Below are 9,864 nucleotides of genomic sequence, written 5' to 3' on the forward strand. Positions count from 1 at the left end.
TTTTTGTAACACATGATTTTCAGAGAATGCGTGCTCTCTACCAGGCTGTGAATTTCAGAGTATTAGGTCTTATCTTTAGGGTATGAAGCAGAGTACAGGAAGAGGAAGAAGTCGAACTCAAAAACACTGGCAACTTCTGTAATAAGCCAAATACTTAGAACCCTCAAAGGGGAATCTGGTTTTTGGAGAAATAAATAACATTAGGATATTGATGGGTCAAGGCCTTTAAATTTCTTGCTGTGCAGTGTCATCAGTGTACATTTTTGGAGATTTTTATATGTGTGTAAGTGGTGCTCTGCTTATCTATTACGACATTACAAACTATCCTATAACTGTAGACAGTGTGTCCTTATGGCATCATCTAAGGCAACTAGGCCTGAAACATCACTTGCAAGGCGGCATCTTTGCACATATACCCTGTGCCTCCATGTTCCTTGGCTTTCCTCTCTCTCCACATGGTGTTTTATCCTCCAGACCTTCTCAATATGGCTTGATCTTCTTGTGGCACTATTGTCTCCGGTTAGTTATATTTTTTAAAAAGTGGCTGGATAACAAGGGATCCAGGTAGAAGCAACAAGCTTTCTTATAATGTAGCTTCAGAAGTCCTGAATCTTACTACTACCATACTTTATAGTTAGACAAGTCACGGAATTACTCAGATTCAAGGGAAGACAATTAGACTCTACTCCTTAATGAGAACATGGCAAGATCACAATGCAGAAGGGCATCTTAGTAAAATGCAATTGGTCACACCTTACTTGTAGCTGTTGGAATCTGGGAGGCTTCTGTATTTAATGCAAGCCAAGAGGATTTTTATCTTGGTCAGACATTGTAGCATAAAGCAGCTATGTCAAATGTCAAGCGATTATTTCTATAAGCCAAGTTATAAAAGTTGCCCCTAAGTCTCATACAAATGCTGCAGTTCTCAGCAAAACTGTGGGACTTCAGCAAAGGCAAAATCGAGGGCTGAGGACCTCATCAAATGTGGGGACCAGCAAAAATATAGGCTGTATGGGCCTTAACTAAAGTCTAGTCTGATTTGTGTCCTCAACATATGCTGGTTGCAGAGCAGTGAAGATAACTAGCTTAATTGTGCACTTTTAATTTAAAGAAAAGGCATACGTTTGTTTTTAATATATATACAAGTTGAATCTGCTTGACTTTGGACTATGGAAAATAAGGTTTTGCTAAGCAGATATGATAAAAGGAAAGAATATTGATTATCATGAAAATTATCTTTTCAGAAATAGAACATTAAGACAATTGATACTGAAGCAATTTTTTCCACTTTTAACATGTACCTGAGTTTTGAGTGCTCTACAGAAACACACTAAGTTTTAGCAAAGTCTGAGGTTTAAATTTTATGACTGCCCAAGATAGGTATAGCACTAGCTCAGCTGACACAAATTTAATTCTGCACGTGGTATCATACTGGCAGTTTTCTAGAGATTAATTTTGCATTCAGGTTAAAGAGACAGGCAGCCTTGTAACCTGAGTTGAAGCTAGCTCTGGATTTTTTAACTGCTCAGAGAGAAAAATCATCCTTAAAATATAGGATTCTTAGATCTAAAGAATTTAACAGCAAGATGCAATAAAAACACTCCCTGTAGCATAAAACAGAAAACACCTTTTAAAAAAATTATAAATGTTCATGCCTGGATGAAGTCCACACAACCTAATACTGATGAAATGACAGTGGAATTTCAGAATCAGACTGCACAGGACAAATGTTGAAGGAACACCTTTCAGTCTTCGACCATTAAATATGATGTTAGCCCTGGATGTTTTATAGCTTTTGAGTGCTTTTTTGTTTTAATGTAAAGCTTTAGATTTTGTCAAATGCTTTTTCTGCATCTGTTGAGATGATCGTGTGGTTTTTTGTTCTTTTTTAAATTAATGCAATAATGTCTTACATTGATGGAATATTATAATTTGAACCCTGTTATATACTCCAGGAGAAAGGATGATGTATTTGATTGGTGTACAATCCTCTTTATATATTGCTGAATTTGATTAGTTGGCATATTGAAGATTTTTGCATCCATATGTACAAGAAATATTGACCTGAAATTTACTTTTCTTGTGATGTCTTTGGTTTAATATCAAAAATATAATGGCCTTATGCAGTGCATTAGAAGTGCTCTAGTTTTTTAAAGAGTTTTTGAAAGAATGGAATAATTCTTTTTTTAAACGTTTGGTAAAATTACCAATGAAGCCAGCCATTTGTAGAAAGTGTTTAACTTAAAAATTCAATTTCTTTACTTCTTATAAGTCGATTCAGCTATTCTATTTTTGCTTGAGTCAATTTAAGTAATATTTTTTCTAAGATTTTGTCCATTTTATCTATAATATCTAATTTTTGTCAAAAAATTTCCTTGTAATACTTTTTACATCTTTATGTTACATATGGATATTTTCTCACTCATTCTTAATTTGATTAATTTGAGCCATCAATTTTTTCTAGATCCATCTAGCAAAAGGCTTGCCAATTTTGCTAATCTCTAAGAAGCAATTGTTGGCTTTATTAAATTGTTGTTGTTGTTGTTTTCTATTCTAGGTCTTAAGTAATACTTATTACATTGAACATCAACTCATATATATATAATTATCACATTGAACATATATATAATATATATGTATATATATATATATGTGTGCGTGTATATATAATAGAGGCAATGAGTTTTTCTCCCTGAAGGGTTCTAAATTTTTTGAACTTCGATTCTTTGTTTCAATGCATTTTTCTCCACTATACTATGAAAACAATTATCTTATTTATCTTTATTTTCTCATAGCCCACACGTAGTAGGCACTCAGTAAATTTGGCTTAAACAAATTGACTAACTGAAGGGAAATAATCATGCTAATTACTGCATGCCAGATCCTCTTTCCCTGAAGACTAAACAAGGTAGAGAAGCAATTATTAAAGAAACTAGAGATAATACCAAGCTTCAAGAAGAGAGAGAGGAGGGGAAGAGTTTGTCCTGTGTTCTTATGCTGCCTAGACACTGACCTTAATTTATCTTAATTATCTATTATATTTTAGTTACCATGCTGGGTGCTAAAAATACAGAGAATATTAAAAGACATTTTTGACCTTAAGAACCTTAGATTTCTGTGATATAGAAACTGTATTAAATGCAATATCCAAGATATGCATGACAATAGCGATTTACGAAGCAGTTTTTGTGTGCAATACACTGTATGTGGACATTTAGAAATTATCTCTCTAAATTCACACACCAAGCCCATGTGGTTGGTAGTTACTCTATTTTACAGGTAAGAAACTAAGGCTTATAGAAATTATTGAATTTTCCTAGAGTATGAAACTTTGGAGATGGTTTAGACAGCATTTGAAAGTAGGTTTGTTGAACTCCAAATTTAGTGTTTATTCTATACTGTGCACTATTTTCCATGAAGAAATTATGAAGTACCTTGGAAATAAAGAAATAAAAATAGGAAATATATGTTGATAAATTCCACGATAGGAAAGAGTAGAATGGTTTATGCAATTTTCTTCAAAGAACTGTGCATTTTTAAAAAGGATTGTGGAGAAAGGTCAATAAATAAAGTAACCAGAGATACATTTCAGCTAGAGATTACTTGATAAGTCCCTTCAAACCATTACCAAGATTCTATCTTAGACCATATCTTTCAGAGGCAGTAGTAATAGAGAGCATGGGGGAAGTTGCATTGCCACCTGCATGATTCCAAGCCATAGAGGTGGCTCATTAATCTATCCTGAGAAACACTGGTGGTCATAGGACAGTGCCACCAGCAAGAAAAGTCTCCTCTCAGCCCTTATATAGAAATTCTTTCCTAGACTTCCTATGATAGTAGCTGCCTCATGAGGTACATAGTCCATTGTATCAAAGAACCATGGCCATCTTGTCATCTGACTTTTTCTAGGCTTTTGTAGAACACCAGAATTTTATGCCTAAAGAATCCACAAACCACTTTCCCAGATGTGCTGAGTAAGTAAGCCGTCAAACACATCTTTAGGGCCAAGAATAGCTCTTTGTGGAGTATGTGAGTTTAGACGAGTGGACTGTGGTATCTATGAATGTACCTAAAGCCCCTTGCAGTATTGAATGTAATTTAGAAAGCAAAAGAGATGAGGGCATTTGAACCACAGGCTGAGTGAGTGCTAGCAATCCTTGGATTGCCTGCAGAAGACTTTGAGAATTCCAATTATAATCTTGGAATTTCAAGTTATTTTAAAGACATATTTGCAAAATATTTTAAGATTAAGATAACAGATAAAATCATGTTGAGAAAGAGGAACATATTTTACTTAATATTTTATTGGCTCTATGTATATTATGTATGTAGTATATAGGTGTGTATATAACACGTGCACGTGTGCAAATTGCATGCTCGTATCATGTTGTCCTACAAATGTCAAAAGCAGAACTGTTGTAAAGAATTCTACTCAGTCCACTAAGGAAACCTTACCTTGAACCCTATAATTGAACTAGAGAGCCATCCTAATGAAATGTTAAATGTCTGAAGGAGGGCTTTCTTAATTCTTTATTCCCTCTAGGGCCTGAAGTTTAAATCTATACTAAGGCAACATTTCTTGTAATTTGATTGTACTATTTTCCTTTTACTTCACTTCTAAATTCTAAATTACACTTCCCTCTGATTAATTTTTAATATGTTATTTACTTGAAAATTAAGTACAGTGTAATGTAGTTGCCAAGAAGTAGGCCAAGGGAATGAGTGAATAGTAGATTTTCTATTAACAATTCTGCACAATATATAGCATGGAAAGATAATCAATTTTGATTGGAAATACAGTCTCCAGGGAAGCTAGTAAAAATGAACTTTCTTTGCTTCTTTTAGCAGTATTTTTGAAGCTGCTAAAATTGGGGTCATAAAGGGTAGATAGTTATTCTTTCGGGGCTTCCTCCTTATTACATCCCCAACTCCACATATCTTTTCTAAATGTGTACTTACAACATTGTTTCAGAGGGCTTAAATATGCCTTAAAAATAACTTTAGAGTTTTTGATATTTTTGGTTTTCCCTTTACATATCAAAGTCGGGAACATATCAAAACTAAATTATTTACCATAGCATAATTTGTGACTAATTCAAGAGTCATCACTATTAGAGGTAAAAATATGTAATAAACATGAAAATCATAACATTTCACTTTTTTTAAAGTGAGAAAAATGAGTTCATAGGTACATTTGTCCCAGATATCTGTCTTAACTAACGATCATTCATTTAGGTAGAATTTCACATTTTATCCTGTGAAATTTTTATCCTGTGTTCTGTGTAGACCTGTTCTTCATCAACTTTATCACACATACAAAAAGGAGTCTCTTTCTTTGCATCTGTACCATTATATATCTTCCAGATTTTTTACTTTTAAATTTCATCAGACCTTAGGTACGAAGTGCTGTCTGAAATATTTAAAAGACATCGCCTTAGTCTCTGTCTATTATGTGCTCTGCGTTTTGGGACCAGTTGTTTTACTTCACTGAGCTCTCAGTCGCCAGCACAGTCTTGTACCACATAGCCACATTCTGGTCTACAACGAACCTCATATATGGACTATGATCCCATACGACTTTAATGGAACTGAAAATTTCTGTTGCCTAATTACATTGTGGCCACCCTAATTAGTAGCTTAAATGCATTACTCGTGTGTTGGTGGTGATGCCAGCATAAGCGAACCTACTTCACTGCCAGTTGCATAAAAGTATAGCACATACAATTATATACAGTACATAATATTTGATAATGATAATAATTGACTATGTTACTGGCTTATGCACTTAGTATTATAGACTTTTTACCATTATATTAGAGCTTAATCTTTCTACTTATAAAAAATTTTTGCCGTATAACAGTGTGCCATGTTATGATGGCAACAGCCTTATACGTCATGTGTTTACTGCATCTCTTAATTGCATCGCCTTCTCTTGTGCTTCTTTAATCCCATGTTGTTTTGTACAGTAACATGTTATACAGGCTCATAGCCTAGGAGCAATGGGCTATACCACATAGCCTAGGTGTGCAGTAAGCTATACCATCTAGGTATGTATGTAAGTGTACTCTATGATGCTCACACAGCCATGAAATTGACTAACAATGCATTTTCAGAACCTATTCTGTTGTTAAGAGACACATGACTTCATCTAAAATCAGAGAATCATATAATATTCTTTTAATTCCCATCTAGGTAGAAATATTTAATACCAATATTTTTTATCTCTAGATTATGTAACACATCCTGAGATGAATTTATCCAGACCTACACATACATTGAAGGAGTACTTTAAGAAAGCTTCTGTTTGTAATTTAAAAACACTTAAAAAGTGAATTTAGAATGCATTTTGTTGCTTTCATTTGTTGTGTGAAGAAACCAAGATCAGAGAGTAAATGATTTACAGATCACTCAGTTTATAAGAAGCAGAGCAGAACTCGATATCAGGTTTTCAGATTCTAAATCTGTTACTTTTTTCCATTTTATCTTCATTTCCCATTTTGCCTGTGCATGTCACATATCCTGACTTATTTTACAAATTTTTTGGTAGCAGTAATGATGCATTGTATTGCCTCAGTTTCTGGATCTTATAGTGTAGATTTAAGAGATTATCATTTACATACTATTTTCACTGTGATTAAGGGCATTGCATAATGATAGCTGCACAGTCGTGGACTACTCTTCACTTTATTCTGACACATCTTGAGTATTTACCTCAGTCTAAAGATATAGTCCCAGTTTGATGAAGGTGGGAATATAATCTTATGTTTAGGCTGAATTTATAAAATTTACAAATTTTCCGTAGTCATAAAGAACTGAAGTTTGGGGACAAACCGAGGAAATTCCTTAATGATGTTAGGTATCACAATTATTCCTGGCACACATTACATTTATTCATAACTTACCACCTATACAGTTACCTTTCCCCATGTTCAAAGTGCTCTTTAAACAAAATTTCATGTGTTTAGCTTCTTACTTCCTCTTTTCAATGAGTCCTTCTCAATATCTCAATCCAAAGTAAAACAATTCTCCTTTTCCCATACCATTATCACACCTACAGCATAATCTTCTTTATATTATTCATTTAATTTTTTACTTATACTTTGTATGTCTCCTGCATCTCCTACTTTTCAAGAATTTGAGCTTGGTAATGGATGTTTATATTTTTTGCATTTGGAAGAACCTGTCAAATAGTATGTGTTCAACAAATATTTATTGAATGAATGAATTAGGTTAGGCAGATATTTGCCCCCTTTCTTATTCTCTCTCTCTCTCTCTCTCTCTCTCTCTCTCTCTCTCACACACACACACACACACACACACACATACACATCCTTTCTTCTGTCCTGACCAAGGACAATGATCTCACTCTTTCTGTGAAACCATATAAAGATATGCTCTCTTAAGTCAGCTTACAGTGCTTCTCACAAATGAAGGCATTTCTCTCATTGTGACTAGAAAGAAACATCCTTTATTTATGCTCTGGATGTGCATTGTCATCAGTGTTGATTTTATAGGCTCTATCTTATAATCCAAGATTTAAGATGAAACATGAATCTCAAGAGGAAAAAAAGACGAGAAAATAGTACCAAGGATGCTCAAAAGCAAAGCATACAGTCAAGAAGGAAAGCCAAAAAATTATTATTAAAAGTATATAAAATCAAAGTTAATGAAAGCATTTCTGCAAAAAAAAAATCTGAAAAACTGGTATTAATGCAGATTAAACAATTCCACTAAAAAAATAGGAGGAAGAACATAAAATCCTTAACTATACTAAATACTATAGATGTCAGAGTTTTTAAAAATGTATCATCAATTAAAATGCCAAAAATATGCTTAATAATGAAGAAACTGTTTATCTAACCCATTTATAATAAATATGGAATGGATAAAATAATATAGTACATTTAGAAAATTGAGTGGAATGCTTGTATCCTCTATAGAACAAATATTATGATCTAGTATGCAATGAGGGCCTGAAATAATAAAATGAATTATTTTAAATTTCTAATTGACATTGGATAAAGAAAACTTGGTTATGTCTATTTAGGGCAGTTTGAGATTAGTCATTTCTAAATGTATACATGTTTATTTTCCTTTTTTAAAATAAGAATGTCCATTCATTTATACTTGAATCAACTATTTATTAATCAAATATTTTTACAAACCCAATATGTGTCATGAAATATGAAGAATAATGGGAATACAGAAATAAACATGATTATGACAAGAACTATGACCCAGGGAAGTTTCAACTCCATTTAAGAATTATAAAACAATGATAGAAAAATAAGAAAAGTGCTCCAACAAGAGAGGCCCTGCCGTAATATTATAGGAATTAAAAAATTTAAGTATTGTTGGTATACAATCTTATATTGGTTATATTAGTTTCAGGTGTACAATACTGTGATTTGATATTTTTATACCTTATAGTGTGATCACCCCACTAATTTTAGTAATCATCTGCCACTATATAAACTTATCACAATATTATTGACTATATTCTTCTTTCTCTTTTCACCCATTTTCCCACTCCTTCCCTTCTGTTCCTATGGGCCTGCTTTTGTTTTGTTTATTTTCTTTTGTTTTTAGATTCCACATATAAATAAAACCATATGGCATTTGTCTTTCTGTGCTTGACTTTTTTCATTTAGCCTGTGACTTTCTAGAGCCATCTATGTTATTGCAAATGGCAAGATTTATTGTCTTATATTGCTCCATAATATTCCATTTATATATATATAAATATATATAATACACTATATATATATATGATACACATCTACAACACAATACACAATACTATATACTATATATTACATCTTCTTTATCCATTCATCTATTGATGGATACCTAGGTTGCTTCCGTATCTTGGCTATTTTAAATAAAGCTGCAATGAGCACAATAGAAGCACGTATCTTTTCAAATTGTGTTTTCTTTTCATTTAGATAAATACCCAGAAGTGCAGTATCTGGGTCGTATGGTATACTCATTTTTAGGTTTTTGAGAAACAATCATACTGTTTTCCATAGGGACTGCACCAGATTGCAGTCCTACCAATAGCACACAAAGGTTTCTTTTTCTCCATATCCTCGCCAACACATGTTATTTGTTGACTTTTTGAAAATAGCCATTCTGACTAGTATGAAGTTGTATCTCATTGTAGTTTTGATTTGCATTCCCTGATGATTACTGATGTTAAGCATCTTTTCATATGTCTGTTGGCCATCTGTATGTCTTCATTGGAGAAATGTCATTTCATGTCCCTGCTCGTTTTCTGATTGGGTAGACAATGAGTAGTTAACAAAACGATTTTGAAGTAGGACACTGAGGGATGAGAAGTCAAGAGAGGGACTGAGGAAAATAAAGACTAGAGGTAAGACTTTCTAGAAAAAAAGAGGTTAGTTAAAAGCAGTGGTATACACATTTTGCATTTGTAGCACACTTAAGAATACTAGAGATTTTTGGTAGAAAATATAAAGTGATTAAAAACTCATAAAAACATTATTTGAGAAAATAATAAACATAATACAATCACCGTCACACTATAACAGTGTCCCAAATTCTCTATAAATAACCCATAGTTATTGCACTGTTAAATCGGTGGTTCTTTCAGTAGTATATTCCTTTTTGAATTTAATTGTTTACTGCCCTGACCAAGCTTTCTTAGATACTCACAAGGCAGTTATTATTGATCCCAGGAAATAAGGATTTGTCTTCAGTAGTGGTTTGGCATACATATCCTACTTCTACCTGAAATCACACCTCACTGAATGATCTCCTTTGCTACATAGTCTTTCTCAGAGACCTCATCATAACAGCAAGCATTCTTAGTTATATAAAAATACATTTTAAAAATGTATCAAA

Source organism: Rousettus aegyptiacus, unplaced genomic scaffold (assembly GCF_014176215.1).
Source record: "Rousettus aegyptiacus isolate mRouAeg1 unplaced genomic scaffold, mRouAeg1.p scaffold_m13_p_5, whole genome shotgun sequence".
Classification (NCBI taxonomy): Eukaryota; Metazoa; Chordata; class Mammalia; order Chiroptera; family Pteropodidae; genus Rousettus; species Rousettus aegyptiacus.